Consider the following 17,070-nt stretch of genomic DNA (forward strand, 5'->3'; position numbering starts at 1 on the left):
ACTGTCTATTTTGGAGAAAATTTAAGACTTTTAAGTGTGCCTTATAGTCATGAAAATACGGTAATTGCTATTGACTTCCAGGTATGAAGCACTCACTACACAGTCACTTCTAGAGCCAGCATTTTTGTTTTTTTTAATATTCGACAGTGGTGGTTTTTCGTTTTTGGTTTTCTGTTTTTTTCCATATATAAGGCGCACTGGATTATAAGGCACACTGTCTATTTTGGAGAAAATTTAAGACTTTTAAGTGCGCCTTATAGTCGTGAAAATACGATAATTGTTATGGTCTTTGGAAAACTCCGTTCAAGAAGTTTATTGAGGAATACTCATTTCTCCATTGCCTTAAAATTGAATGTATGTAAAACAGCCAGATCTTTGACCCTGGCTTGGAGGATAATGTCCCAGGCAAAGGAGAGTAAAGTCTTGTTAGCGGCAATGAATCAGCCCACCCGCTGACGTTATTTGAAAATTGCTTAGTTGCATAGAACTCCCTTTAGTGCTGAACGGACTTTCATAAAATTGATTTTCTGAGTACAGCCTTTTAGCAGCTATAAGCTTGAAATATGAACCCTTCATAGTTGAGAGCATTTCATTTTTTTGTTTTTTTTTTTGTGGGCCCCCGTGACTAATGATCCAGAAGAAAAGGGGGAGTGCGTTTGAAATTCTCCTCGGCGAGCCATTTCCATAATTAAACACTGCTAATTATAGAGCTTTGGATGACTTTAAACAAACACTCGCCACTTTTCACGCCTTCAATTTGGAGATTTATGCAAATAAGGCGACGTTGGCCCAGATGTCAAATGACACTATTTTTTTCCGCGAGGCAGAATACGATACGATTCCTGCAGCTGCAGAAGTCAGATTCCCCAATAAAACGTGTTTCGACTATGTTATCCCACTAATACCAATAGTCACTAGTACTAGTACTAGTACTAGTAGTAGTAGTATTTTCTTTGCACCGACTTGGATTTATTGTTACACACTCCACAGTACCTGAGCTCATGAGTAGCTACTGCTACCTAGCTTTCATCGATGCTTGGCCTCTATGTAAATATGCATTTATTCATTGAAACGACATCCTAACATTATCTCAATATCAGATGAATGAATATGTATTTATTGCTAAAACCTAAAATGAATGACCGAATGAATTTGTCAGCAGAAGTACTTTGTATTTATTTTTTAAAAATTCTAACGTACTTGGAATGTTGTATTAGCTTGGGATGGAGGAAATACCCAGATTAAAAAAAATATATATGTATATATTTCTTAAAAAGGCGAGTTTGACAAATATCAGATGATTACCGTATTTTCACGACGCGCACCGCATTATAAGGCGCACTGCATTATAAGGCGCACCTTCAATGAATTACACATTTAATTGTTTTCCCATATATAATGCACACTGTATTATAAATCGCCCTGTCTACTTTGAAGAAAAATTTAAGATTTTTAAGTGCGCCTTATAGTCGTGAACATACGGTAGATGTGTATTAATTTATGAATATGTATCCATTTTTCACAATGACCATTGGAAAAATAATGCAAACCAACATCGACTGAAAGTGCCTGTCAATTCATCAGCCTTTTAAGGCAAGCCACCAGAAGCCATTATAACAGACAAATGATATAAAAAGATTAACATCAAGTCATTTGTTAGAAGGGAAGCACGAGCAGTAATTCACACATCAACAGCGTTTAAATTATTAAGAAGATGGAAAATCATAATTGGCGAATATTTTTTACTCCATTCTTCTCTACCAAAGCTACTTGACATTCACCAGCGGTTTGTAATGTAAATGACATGGGAGAGGGGAATAAGGTGCTATCTTAACACTGAAGAGTGATTGACTTGTGAATGGATGCGAGGCAGCTACAGGTGGCGGTCAATTATCATTTGAATAATCGAGTATCCTCGCGCTCCACTGCTGAGTGTGACACATTTTTATCTCCATGCATTTCAATGAAGTCTCAAGACCGGTACATAAAAGGTTATCACCTAGGAAACATATTTGCCCAGGCGCAAGTTAAACAGGCAGCTAAGATCGGCATAGATATTCAATTTAACCAGTCGACCCTGACCTATAAATATTTCAACAAATCCCCAGTGAGGATCCGCCTCCACCCGCCTTTTTCACACAATTCTATTTCGGCGGTGGGAGATGCAAGAAAGGATGTGCGGGGTAGAAAGTCAAATACATCCTCGTTTATCTATTAGTAGAATTGTTTAATGCATCAGACTCTTGCCCGAGGGATGCGCCTTGGCTTAAAAAGGGACAGATTTACACTAAGGAAGATCGGAAGTTGAGAAGAACTAATCTTTAAGTTGTGAGCTGACAAATCTGGCCTGACACGATGTCTCGTTCCTGGGCAAAACTCACGGGATGGGAATTAATCGCAGCAAGAGCTAGAGCACACTTGGGGATGCCTCAAAGTGAGCTGAATGTTGGGCATAATCAATACAGGCCCATCACCGTGGTATACCGGTAGCACTTAAAACCCCCCATGGTACTTGCGTGCATTCAAGCAGGACCGAGTGTACACACCAGCGAACCGGTTCAGAAACAGTTCAAGATGTTGTTTACATATGGGAGCTCACACTTGAGACCAAAGGCTTACTTAGTATGATTCCAAGGCCAGAATTGGATTGGTGAGAAATTTAAAGGACCAAAAAGACTGGCAACCAAAAGAACAGCGACCAAACGTCCGAGCACCCAGTTTCACCAATCTGCTGCCATTCATCTATTCATTTTCCTTCCGCTTATCATCTGTCGCATTAATTTCTCACCAATCCAATTCTGGCCTACGAATGACATTAAGTAGGCCTTGGGTCTCAAGTGTGAGCTCCCATCTGTAAACAACATCTTGAACTGTTTCTGACCTGATTTGCTGTTATGGGTGCTCGTACGTTTTGTCACTGGTCTTTTGGTCGCCGGCCTTTTGGTCCCTTTTGGTCCCTTTTGGAGTGTCTACTGTTGAAGCCAGCTCTCAAAATTATATTCATTAGAGTGAGTTTAATATTTAAGTCCTTTTTTTTTATCTCAGTACATTTGACCGGCGACCAAAAGACCGGCGACCAAAAGACCGGCGACCAAAAGACCGGCGACCAAAAGACCGACGACCAAAAGACCGGCGACCAAAAGACCGGCGACCAAAAGACCGGCGACCAAAAGGGAGCAAAAGACCGACGACCAAAAGACCGGCGACCAAAAGACCGGCGACCAAAAGACCGGCGACCAAAAGACCGGCGACCAAAAGGGACCAAAAGACCGACGACCAAAAGACCGACGACCAAAAGACCGACGACCAAAAGACCGACGACCAAAAGACCGACGACCAAAAGACCGACGACCAAAAGACCGGCGACCAAAAGACCAGCGACCAAACATCCTGTAACGGGTAAAACTCTATCTTCTTCTTCTTCTTTGGTTGAAATAGCAACCTGCTCAAATGGATTAGCTTCAAATTTAAACTCTCAATTTAACACATTGTTGCAATGCCACTGTCGTGTAGCGACAAAGACTGGTGGTGCCAAGGGGGTTGAGTCTCCCACCCACCCTCAATTCCCGACAGAAGATCTGTCAACCCCCACGTCCACCCTCAAACCCCCCCTCATTTCATCCAGTAGACGACGGCCGCTGTAGCAGAAAGCAGACTGTGTGGCAGGAGGTGAAAACTCCAGCTATTTGTCAACGTGGCGCCTGTGTCAAGATGTCATGCCCAGGGACATCACTCCCTTGAAATCCCTCCCACTCATGCATGTGCAGCTGGCCCGTTAGCGGAGGAGACAGGTCTTTTGGTCGCATCACCAGCACGCTGTCAAAAGCGCTCGGGTCTGGCAATCATTGACTGCTTCCTCTGCCTTGCACTTTATCATTGCTTCTGATCCACTGCGCCCATCCGTCATGGCCAATTTTTCTCCCTCAGAATACCGCAGGGCTGCTTGTTTCTATGATTTGTCCACTAAATAAATCTTTCTTCTTTATCATTTTTCGTCTGTAAGAATGGAAATGGGATTGTTTTTCTATTTTATCACTTTTTCTTGAGTGCTTCTCATTTATTGCTTCCTTGGTCTTATCACTGTGATATCGCTAGCTCTGTTTTGTCCTTTTGGGAAAATCTAATGCAAAATAGAGAGAGTGGCTTGAGCAATTTGAATGGCTTGAGGAAGCCATATGCCTTTGTTAAGGTCCTCTCTAAATATATAAAATTCTTATACTATTGCCCCCCAGAATGTAAAATTTCTTCCATATGACAACAAATTGTTGTTTTCTGGACAGTTGAGACTGAAGAAGACTAGCTTATACCTAAGCATAAATCGTTTAAGGCCTTGGCAGAGCTCTGTTTTTGCTCAGCATTAAAACAAAACCAAAAAAAGGCTTATTGTTGACATCTCTGTTAAAAACCATAGATATAGGATGCTGGTGATCATTCCGTTTTTAAAGTCCCTAGACTTTAGAGACGTCCAATCCAACCAGCTTACTTAACTGAAATAACAACAACAGGAAATCAAATCATGTAATATACTGGATGTTAAAAACAACATTAACAGTATTCATGAGCAGCAAATCCGTTGCTCTGGCCCGTCTTTAAGCTCCTTTGGGAGTTTTTACAACAAAAATGCAGAGGATATACTCCTTCAAAATGCAAACAGCGTATTTATGGGTCATACATGGGAGGTGAGATCATGGTTTGTTATTCCAGCGTCATAGTAGGTTCAATTCTAAATTTTATCTGGTCATACATTGATAGTGGCTCATTCTTGACAGCTCTGTAAATGGTTATATGTTTTGTCTATTTAAATTAGTGGTGGACAACCCGTCTATCCATTCTAGCTTTTTTTTTTTCCACAATTGTTACCTTGACACCCCAGTCCGAGTCCATCTGCTATTTGCTCAACCTTCCAAAAAAAACAATAGTAAAAAAAAAAGCCCCCAAAAATCTGTGTCCCTAACCTAATTAACGAGTGCATCATAACAGACGCCCAAGCTTGTGCACCAACAACCTTTCCTCAAGAGGCTTTCATTTTGAAAAGGCAAATAAATGAAAGACGACTGGACATGCAGACAACAACTGGACAAGGCAACCCCCGTATGTGTTATTAATAATTGATTTGGTTGGCACATTAAGTACTCTGGACAAGATACAATATTCATTGGAATAATCAAATAAAATGCAATCATTTGGTTTGTGCAATAACAGTGCAAGATAGTTGAAAGCTGTGTTTTACTGTTTTTAACAGTTTTTCCATCCGGATAAATTAAAATTCAACTTTTAGCACATATTCCGTCATTTTATTAGTTAAATCTTTTTAAAATGTATTTCATTTAATTGTGTGTCTGTGTAAAACAAAAAGTTTCTATTTTTTTTTAAATATAGATTTTGATGATACAGGTCTTTTCTTGACTATCTTTACATTGTGTAGGGATGCCTGGCGAAATGAAAGCCACAACACTGGAGTGGACTGGCGGTTGGGGGAAAGAAGGGTCTTTGGTGCCACCATGCCGGGCCTCAGCCAAACATCCTGGACAGATCCATGGCCCGGCCTCTTGCCGATCTACTCCACAAGCTCACTTCAAAGTTGTGGTGTTGGCATGTTGGACTCTCAGAGGCATCTGCTCAGCATGTGGATGGTGGTCGGCCGAGAGACAGCTGAAAGATTGATGGGGCTGGATGTGACGTTAGCGGACTGCGTGATTGATGGCCCTTATGATGTCACCATTGGAGACCTGTTTAAATCTTAGAGTGTGGCTTGGTGGCGCCATGATAAGACTCCAATACAAAATGCATTCATGCCTTCATCTAGGTCAAAACAGTCTGAACACATTCATCATATTCTAATTTTGCAATTTGCTATCACAGAGATGAACCCTAGAAGTTATATAATATGGTGTGTTGAACTCCACATTCACTTTGGATGAGAGGCTGGCTATAACTTGGACTGGTTACCAGTCATTGACAGGGCACATACCATTTACTGTAGACCTGAGGTGTCCAAACCCAAGTGCCACTGTAGGTCCTGTTTTTTGTTCCAACCAATCAGGAACAGACAGTTTAACCAATCAAATTTCTGCTAAAACAAGCAGCACCTGACTGCAATCAATGTGTGACACTTGTGAGACACCAGATTTGTGAAAAGGTGTTACTTTGTTTGGCTAGGATGAAATCCTTCACCCTTGGAAGCCCTTGCCATCAACCAATATTTACTCTCAGATGGAGAATTTACAGTCTTCTATTAACCTAACATGTATTTTGAATTGTGTTAACCTATATCAACTGCTCACTGCGTTGTTCTAATTGAATTTAAACTTTCCTACCCTTATTATGAGGAAGACATACAACATCACCATCTCACCAAAGGTAGGTTACTGATAAATAATAATATAAACTAAAAACTGTTCTGTGTTTAACTGGCAACCAGTGTTGTTGGTGTAATTTGCTTTTTGCTAAGTTGATGAGGATCTAGTTCACCTGTGACCTTGAATATGATAGCGAGGTGGTGTAGAAAGTTCCCATATTGAAAATCTGAGGCATTGTATCCTGCAAGACTCCCCCATAATCTCATAACATGCATTCATATTCATGTATGTATATTTGATACTATGATGTGTACTTAATGATGTGGTTACAAATTCATGATAAAACATATAATAATGCAAGGTTTGCTAACAGATCATGCATACGTGTTAACATGCACTAACATCATTTAAAACACAAGGTTCTCGTTCTCTCTATAAGGGTCGACCATTAAACATTCACTGATTGCGAGAAAAACTTAATTGGCAAAAACATCAATAAATTAGCACTGCTAACAATAGAACTGGAAGTAAGGCTTATACAGAAGGGAATACATGGCAATTAAAGGCATTCGTGCTTGGTCAAAAAGGAGTAGCAATGTACTGCATTGATTGGTGCATGGGAGTGGCAGCAATTTCATATATTATATAACTACTCCATGTTATTCAGTAAATTATCATTAAAATCTAAGAAGTGTGGTACTGTGTGTTTTGGAGTCTGCTGGGAATGTAATCCATGTTTTTTGAAAACATCTTTATTGAAAAAAAAGATAAGATGGACTTAAACTGCATATTTTGTCAACTTTAAATTAGTACTTTTGCACCCTGACTATAAAAACTAACGTAATCTATAGAATACATTTGTTTTATCCAAAGACATGTCATGGGTTGGATAAACTGAGGTTTTAAAATAATGTTATTAGTAGTGATAAATGTCATAAGTTGTCAGAAATTATTACATCCAAGAGACCTAACATATGTAGACTGTAGACTGTTAAATGCACACAAACACACACAAAGTTCTCCACAACTCCCGAAACAGTCCATCAAACTTTGCGGTGAAACCTTAAACTCTATTCAGAACAAAATGACAGCAACGCAGACCCAGTTAAGAGGGAATCAAAGAGGGCGGGGGGCTACGATTTAGTAATTCAAGGGGATCAAATGCTGGCCTCACGAGGACGCCAAGCCGCCACGTCGGCTTGAATGAAAGCGAGCTCTGTGGTGGTGCTTAAGTCAGGCGAGACACCCGCTGAGAGGGAGCAGTCAGGCCTAGAAGAGCCTTCACACTGTCAGGGGTCAAGCCCACTTCCCTTGAGCTTACTCCTTCTTTACCTCAACTAGCAATTTCTCAGCAGGTACAGCAGCCAGGGAACCTAACACCAATGGTATGAATCACTCACCACAAACACCAAAAGGACTCGTAGACATGATGGCGGTGAAGAAATAGACACTATCTTAAGACATGATTATGTTGGCGTCGACCAAAAAATTGGGTTTTATACGTTGCGAGACTCCTGTATTTAAATTGTATTTATTTTTTATTTAAAATACTAGTTTTCGAGACAGAAAACTCTAAATAAAAGCTTGAAACAGACCCAGGCAACAGGAAAGCAGGTCAAAGATTATCCTGCAGCATTACACGGAACAAATCCAGTGTTTGCAGCAAATAGCAGGCCAAACAGGAAATTGTACATAAATTACAGGCTAAGAGCTCCCCCACCGTACGGTAACAATGGCCTTAATTACAATTTCTCCTTGTTAACCTCAACTCAAAGTATAAAAAAAAAAAAAACACGGATGACAAAACTTGGCATGCTGCTTATGTGACTGTGTGCCAATTTTTGTCTTTATGTGCCAAGACAAATCATATTAATGTGTAACCAAAGAATACGTTTGGCCTCAAACTGATCCAGTCATGCCAGTAAACTTCAATAAAGAGAAAACAATTTGAAGAGGACCTCTCCTTAATGAATAGTAATTATGAATAAGCTCCTTTGCGGATGCCCTCCCGTCTTGGGTGGGCTCGCTAGCCTGAAAGCAGGGCTCCAATGACAACTTTGTCGCTATTGCTTGCAAAGGGACAAAGGGCCATTTGTCAACATGGTTAAGCAATAAAAGGTTAGAACTGTGGTGCTGATGGATGAAGAGAATTGGATCCGATGTAAAAAGCATCAAAAAGGGAGAGCATGAACTCGTGTGAACATGTAAAATGAGGTGATTTGAGGGCTTCAATACATCTGACCGTAGATACCAAAGCGATATTTGCCTGACTTTGTTACGGGCTGCATGGGATCACCTCTCATTCGTTGGCAGTGTGATTGTGAGAATGGTTGTCCTTTGCTGCGTGTTGCCCCATGACTGACTAGCGACCAGTTTAGGACACAATCAGCAGGGATAGGCTCCAGAATCACCTGACAAAGGTACATCATTAGTGTTTAAATGGTTCAAAGGAAGCCGGATTGGCTGAGAATATAGTCCCTGGACATGGATCTTCTGCTCTGCTTGAAATTTTCAAATATGTTGCTATGTTAAAAGTTCCCTGTCACATTTGTTGGCTATTCTTGAACATCGTGACCGGACATTTGGTTGCTGGTCTTTTGGTCGCTGGTCCTTTGGTCGCCCGTCTTTTTGTACCCTTTTGGTCGCCAGTCTTTTGGTCGCCGGTCAAATGTACTTAAATATTAAACAGTACTTAGATATTAAAGTTAAACAGTACTTAGATATTAAACAGTGCTTAGATATTAAACAGTGCTTAGATATTAAACAGTACTTAGATATTAAACAGTGCTTAGATATTAAACAGTACTTAGATATTAAACAGTACTTAGATATTAAACAGTACTTAGATATTAAACAGTACTTAGATATCAAACAGTACTTAGCTATTAAACAGTACTTAGATATTAAAAAGTACTTAGATATTAAACTCTCTCTCTCTTAGATATTAAACTCTCTCTCTCTCTTAGATATTAAACTCTCTCTCTCTCTTAGATATTAAACTCTCTCTCTTAGATATTAAACTCTCTCTCTTAGATATTAAACTCTCTCTCTTAGAATTAAACTCCCTCTCATTAATATATTTTTGAGAGCTGGTTTCAACAGTAAACTCTCTGTCAACAGTTGACTGGCGACCAAAAGGGACCAAAAGACCCGCAAACAAAAGACCGGCGACCAAACGTCCAAGCACCCTCGAACATGGACTACAAAATAAGACATAGGCATTTTGTGGAATAGCAAATCTATCCGAAAATAAATGGTACATTTTTTAGTATGGGCCTTTTAATATGACAGCGCTGAACATTTTGGATACTTAACCCTAATTTGTCTGCTGATGTGTTGAAATGGCTGAAACCGTCACGTCGTAGTTGTGGCATCAAACAAATGGAAATATACCATACTTGAGACATTGCGAAGTGTCATCAGTGCACCAACAGGAAGTCACCTGAGACTGACATTGACAGGAAGTTGATCCCTACCCCTTTCCAAACATCTCGCCGCCTCCTGACAACTTCCTATCATTGTTGTTAGACGTGATCGGAGTCAGATATAAAGACGACGTTGACACCCGAAGACCCCAAAGATCCTCGGCATCTCGCGCCCAAACGTTTGAGGGTTGCAACTCGCCGCAGATGTTATTCCCCGAGTCGGCATGACGCTAAAACGCTGCTTGCTCGCTACGGGGGAGAACAACGCGCTGACAGGATGTTCAGAAGTCTGTGAAGATGCGTGCTGATACGACAGCTTGCACCTGTGATACCTGCTTAGACAAACTCTCTGATGACAAGCTAAGCACATAACAACATGTGGATTTGTTTGAGTTTCTCCAGTCTCTCGGCCTCTCTTGTTGATGCAAAGCTACAATGTTTACATGGCCCCTCCGGGCTGTTTTCACTTTCCAACAACCAAAATAGCAGTCAACACCCCCCTTAGCCACTTCCCCAAAAGACAAATGTGCATTGATGAGGATAAGAGGAGAAAGGGACAAGACAAGCTTGGGGATTAGTGGCCCCTAAAACTCCAGCAAATCACTATACCGTCTGTCTTGGTGAGGATGGGGTTGGGGGAGCTTGGGGGGGTTGACGTGAGAAGGTAAAGCAGAGAGCCTTAGCGCGACCCTTGGTGAGGATTAGAATTGATGTCCTCCTTTGGTCCCAATCAGGTCGAATCACAATAAAATAAGCAGATTTGACACATTGTGAGGTTAATTCTGATCCAAATATTACATCTAATGTCTTACTTGATATTTGTTGGGTTTGAGTCAAAATCCATCACTGGATTTTAGGCCTGCAGATCTATTCAGTATTCAATGAGTGGCTTTTTTCTATGATTAATTCCTGAATTTAATTTTAACCCTCACAAAGGTAGTTATTCCACCAATGGACAGGCCGAAGATTATTTCTGATCATGCCTACAGAGTTATAGAAATACTTGAAAGGAAAGAATCCTGAGTTATGATAATTTGAATTTGAAGCTCAGTGGTCCATGGCACTCATAAAATCAGGACTATAAATTTTTCCACCCTGACTTCTGTGTTTGAGCCTCCCTTGAGAGCTCCTTAAAAGGTCTGCTAGTGTTTTGACTTTGGAAGTGAATGAAGAGCATCAGGAGGCTTCAGTAGATTCCTCAGAAGTCCACAAGCCCTCTGCTACCTTCTTTTTCTTCCTACTTCAGCCTCACCAAAGAATAAAGGAAAAACAGGAAAATTCAATAATGCCTTCGAGAGGAAGGATTACCTGAGGAGACGTAAGCCCCACCTCCTCCTTTTCCCTTTGCTCCCAGCATCCCACTCTCAGCATCGTGCACTCTCCAGCTTGGCTAAAGACACATCAAAACTTCTCTTTGAAGCTAGGACAGACAATTAACCTCCCCCGAGTCCGACGGTACAGATTGCTTGGGATGTGACACATTTCAGAAGGGTGGGGTCAAAAACGGTCTTGTTTGTTTGTTAGTTCTTATTTATTGTTGATTTCATACATGGAGTGTCAGATTGGAGACAACCCATTTTCTGTCAGTGCTAGAGAAGGAAAGTAGGGTAAACCTCTGGAGGAAGGTCCTCACTTCACCAAAGGAGGCCTTTTGCTTGGCATTAGGAGTACTCATGAGCTCGTAGTGAACAACACGCCAAACAAAAGGAGATAGACGTCTCTTCAATGTTGTTGATGTTGTGGGCAAAATGAAATGAATATTTATTTCGGCTGTATTCGGCTTAAAGATGAATCTAAAATTGGACATTTTGCCTGAATCTGCTTTGGAAATGAAATGTGAAAGTGACAAAACAGTTGTGACCATTTTAGATATAATATTTAGATTTTTTTTTTATAAATGGATTAAAAAACTGGATTAAAATCCCTGAATATTCAGTTTTTTATAGATCTAAAACAATGTTTATTTTACCTTTTTTATTGATTTATATTTTTACATTTTACAAAATGAATTTTTCACTAAAAACTGAAAAAATTGAATAAAAAATGACAATCATTGACTTAAAAGGGGAAAAATCCGGAAATGTAGTATACATCTATACTCTTTATTTTAATTTGATACTAAGGGTAATAATTTCCATTACATGTGTATTTGACACATTTTCATTGGAATCCATCACCCTCAAGGAAGTACAATACAAAGAAATGGGTAAACAATACTTTTACATGGTGGCCCGGTGGAGGGGCATGTCGGTCTCACAGTTCTGGGGTTGTCTTCTTGTGCTCTGTCATTGGCTGGTATCTCCCATCTGGTGCCCATAGTTAGTTGGGAAAGGCTCCAGCACCCCTGCGACTCTTGTGAGAATAAGAAAATATATAAATATAGTTTTTACTCAAATGAGGATAAGTAAAGGGAGTATTTTTTTCTGTGTTGGTTATGAAGCAAATACTGGTTGGAGTCAAGAGCTTTTTTCAAAGGTTTGTTGGAAAGAAAAACTGAGTGTCTCACACATGACAGATTTGTTCAGAACTGCCATTTTTAGTTCCCCCTCTTGACTTTCGTGATAGCAACGTCGTCAGATCTTGCACTAAGAGAAAATCACCCGGCACCATCCAATTGCATGAAACCTTTGAGATCATTTTCAATTTTAATGAGTTTGCTATTACTTCTCTTGTCTTTTTCTCCTTTGACAAAATGCATGTGTGTTTTTGGAAAATGTCTCACGCACTTCCGTCAAGCTTGGGGAAACCTGCGCCAGATCGCCTCGGGCCACAACCAACGCATCCCCACCCCCTTTTGCCTTGTTACCCTTCCGTATGCACTCTTCTAAATATGAGGACAAGTGCTTCCTGCCATGGTGCAGCCCTCCCCAGGTAGTGAGGCAGTGAGGAGACAGCTGTTCTCCGCTTCAAAGAGAAACAAAAAATATACTGGATAAATCATTGAGCTTTTGTTCCACTATGCCACAGACTGCGGATCACAAATCCTTTTTTTCCGGGCTCCCTTTTGTTTTCCAGAAGTGAAAGTGAGTTGGGATGTGACAGTAAATCTGACTTTCTCTGCAGATTTTGTTTATGTGGCTCCATCATTTGAAGTCTTCAAATAGGAAATGACATGGCTGTCATGCTCCCTTTTAGGCAAGTTTAATGGCTTGCCTTGAAGTTTACTGTATTTTATTTAAGAATAATATAGTTAGGAAATTCTAGATATGGTTTTTCAAACAGAGTATATCTTCGAAATGGTGAAAAATACATTTCAGCTTTTTCCCGTCAGATAATCAGATTGATTTGATTTATTTTAAGTTTTTTACAGTAGTAATATTAGCAGCACTTTGGAAGAGTGGATAACACGTTCGTCTCGCAGGTTCAAGATCAAGGGTTAAATCCTGAATACAGGCCTTGCTATGCAGTTTTCCGGGTATGCTCCAGTTTGCTTCGACATTCTAAAACATACTGCAAATCCGCCATTTTTAGTGAGTATGGGCGTCAATGTTTATTTCTTTAATTGTAACCTGGCAACCAATTGAGGGTGAAACCTATTTACTGCTCATAAATGGCTGGGATAAGTAAAATAAATGAATATTTGACTAATGTTATTCCAATTGCAAGGTTTGCAATGTTAATCTTAACTAGCAACCTCAAGACCTATCGGAATGAAGGTACTATAGGTAGTTTTATAAATGTGTAGGGCACAAAAATGCATTCAATGTTGGGTCAGCCAAAGACACAAAATGACAGTTATTAGACCGGCTCCTGTTACAGCGATGATTAGTTGTAAAAACTGACAAAGTGACAGCTTTCTTTGTGAATGGGTAATTAATTTATTCATTGAACATTTCTTGTCTCATCCTCTTAAATTTCCTTTCGTCCTTAACTCATCTAAAAGGCACATAATCCATACAGACCAAAACAATAAATCTGAATTATTGAATCACATTTTTTGGCTTACGCAGAACTAGGAGATTCTTTGTTCCAGGCGAGGCTTGGCGATAATTGAAAATCCAATAATTCAATGAATTCTGGGTGCAGACTAGCATTAATAATCTTTTTATTATTTAGTTCTTCATTTCCGCTTAACAATAGCACAGCGAATAATAAGATCAAAGCAAACGGGCTAATAATGGGCAATCTTGGGAGGAGGAGTAGAGAAGGAGGCTTTTACAGTATGTCATTCAAATACTTTGAAATGGCATCTAATTTCGTCTCGCTCTGTTTTACCCTCACATCAATGGTGCCTATTGGCCCTCCAGCACCCAGCGGCAGCACAAAACTGCCTTTAATATATTCTTCATAGTTAGTATTGAAGTGTTTTATGATATCATCCACTACCACTTTTAACACTTGTTTTACATTCTGCATATACATCACTTTATGTGTAAAAATGATTGATTTTAAGCACCTTAGTGTGCTAACATAGTCTTTTGATGAAATTTTCATTGATTAACATTCGTTGACGTCTGGTGGAGACCCTCACAATATGGTCCGCCATGTCTTCCCCCAACAGCAGAGCCAAGACAACGCCAGGTGGTGCTCAGTTGACAGTAATGGAGAATAGGATATATCATATTTTATGTATATGTACACATTATTACTATAAAATGTTGAGATTATTGTTATTATTCCATAGATATATTTTAAATTTATTTTGCACTTACAAGAAATTCAATTGGAAAACTGATGATGTGCCATTGATATCATTTTAATGGCCAATTTGACCTCTGTGAATCAATTTATGACTTCCATTTTTTTAGGCCAACTGCTTTGTTGGATTATTTTTCAAATTTCAACTTCTATTGAGACTTTACGATTGGTTATTGTTGACTTTGATTGGTTTCCCAAGACATCACAGCAAGTTCTGACCTCACAGTATTTTTCCATTGCAGAGCCCAGGTGTGTACTAGTGGGCGGAGCTCCTTCCATCACACCTGCGGTCCATCTCATCAGAATAGCATTTAAACTTAGACTAGCCAGAAGAAAGGGCACATGTATAAATGTTTTTTTATTAAATCTAATTTTCCCAGTCCAGATTGGTGGAAGAAAAGACAAGTCTTGATAGCAGGTCTCTAGAGTGTTGCACCAAGACCAGAAGCTCTGGCCACTCGCCAGCAGTAACTGTAGTGCCACTCCACATCCCGCTGAGAAAACATCCATCTCCTTCGTCAAGGCCGACACTCCGTTTATTCCCACATTCATTTGTCATGTCCCCAATCAGTCGGATGAATGAAAATGCCAAAGCCGTGATGGATGAAGGCTCTAATTAAGATGAAAACAAAAGATCCAGCCGACTATTTATCCAACATAGAAGGTGTCGTCGTTACTGTCAGTCTGCTGCAGGTCAGGGGAGTTTTTTTTTCTATTTTTTTTTTTTTATGGGCTAGAGCTGATGCTTTTGTTTATTTTCTTTAAACAAAGAGTTGCATGGCACTGAGAATTGTATCTGAAGGAAGTCCCTTCGGAGATGAGTTATTCAAAGGCATGCAAATGACACGGCCATGTGCTGATTTACAAGGGGGTTGTATTCATTTCGGAACTGCTTAATTGCTTCATTTCTAAAATAACTCCGCTTGTTTACTGGCGCGAACGAGGATGAACATGGAACCTGCACTGCATTTGATGCATCAATTTTAGTGTTTTTTTTCTTCAAATATTTATTTGTATGGTGTGTATTATCCTACTGCCTGTTATTCAAAATTTAGGATATATATTTTTGAATGATTCATACGTTATAATCAGGCGTTTATAGGCCACACTTAAAGGAAAAAAAATCTTATCTGATTTAGAAGACTTAAAAAAATAGTAAATAATAATAAAGTTGTTTTTGTTGACCAAGTTTTATTAGTTTGGGGGAATAAGAACACATTTTGGGAAATAATTGGTTATCTACAGCAATAAAAATGAAAAAATGAAAAACATTTTCAGAAATTAGTAAGTTAAAAAGCCCATTTACTATTTTCCTCATTGACATTCAATTTCATGTGCAATATATCATTCTATTGTTATACATATATTCCTGTAATACCCATTTTTTCATGTGAAATTGTTTATGATGTAGCCCATGATTCATGTATTATGATATTTTTCAAGCAAAGCTTTCATACTCCTTTTTAAACATTTGTCTGCCCTCCCTTTGCAATCCAAAAGATTTCAATCACGTACCCAAAACTAAGTCAAGTGAGAAATGAGTGTACATATATACAGCATAAATATGACTGTATTCGATTGTCTGCACGCAGGAGGTGTCGACAACAAATGTTGGGAAATGAAAATGGAGCATATGGAGGAGATGCTGTTGGAAGTTAATCAGCTTGGTCGGATGCAGAAAAGCTGTATTGAATTACCTCCCAAAAAATCGCATCAGTGAAGGTGAGTCAACCGTGACACGCCTATAGTCCACTTTTTTAACACGAAGCAATGCTAGCAGTGCCTTCAGTTCTTTTTTTAAATTTATTTTTTAATCATTGAAAAGAATCAATTATTGTCAATGCAACAGGAGCAGCCAAGCGCGTAACACACGACATATCAGCGCACTGCACTTTCCAGAGCCGAAAGAGCCCATTTATGCTATCTTTTGTCATGTCAAATGGCTTTAGCCAACGTTACTCAAACCTAAAGCATTCAGCATAAGTCCCTTTATCCACACCGTATACATTAGCCTTGTTTTTTAAAATAAATGTTTAAAAAAATAAAAACAAACAAGAAATAAAGACAAAAATGTCAGTTTCATTCAGAACTGGGGCAAGATGATTTATGATATGATTTTGATGTAATATATTGTTTAAAAATTCAAAAGTAATATCAAAACAACACTACAGACAATACTAGTGTGATGGTTAATACACAGGGTCAACTTTTATTGTGGCCACTGGTTCCAATTCTATTCTAAGCCTTTCAAAATAAACCCAATATTGCCCAAATATTCTTATTATGTACATCGCATAACCTGCTCTGCCTCTAATCATGCCTAGAGCAGCGCTTGAGCTTCATATTAGCGGCAACACGCGTAATCCCGTGTTCGCCTGAATAACACATCACGAAAAAGAACTGAAAAATAAAAAATACATCTCAAGTCCCCGAGTGACAAATCTCTTTTTTCATGTTCTCGCTGAGTGGACAAGCCTTGTTATTTATTTGGGAACAAGGCAGGAAACACGGATCAGAGCTCTGGCGAAGGGCTTCTTAAGGACAGAATCACTGTTTTCACATCATATCCGGTGTATACAAGCTGTAAAGCAACGTGCTAGGTCCTGAGGCCTTTGTTGACACTTGTTTATTGGGCCTTCTCTCGCCCAGACACACTTGCAAATATTGATTACTACACGTTTTCCTACATTGTCCTTATTGCCATGAGA

General features: G+C 39.4%; 1 protein-coding gene across 1 annotated transcript in view; it reads left to right on the forward strand.

The window, feature by feature from the left end:
- Nucleotides 1–6,135: 6,135 nt before the first annotated feature.
- mmp2 (matrix metallopeptidase 2) overlaps nt 6,136–17,070 on the forward strand; it is a 31,041-nt gene continuing 20,106 nt past the window's right edge. The window contains exons 1-2 of the mRNA XM_077713546.1: nt 6,136–6,360; nt 15,955–16,084. The gene's annotated coding sequence lies outside the window, so the exon portion shown is untranslated. The remainder of the gene's footprint in view (nt 6,361–15,954; nt 16,085–17,070) is intronic.

Source organism: Stigmatopora nigra, chromosome 3 (assembly GCF_051989575.1).
Source record: "Stigmatopora nigra isolate UIUO_SnigA chromosome 3, RoL_Snig_1.1, whole genome shotgun sequence".
NCBI classification, from domain to species: Eukaryota; Metazoa; Chordata; class Actinopteri; order Syngnathiformes; family Syngnathidae; genus Stigmatopora; species Stigmatopora nigra.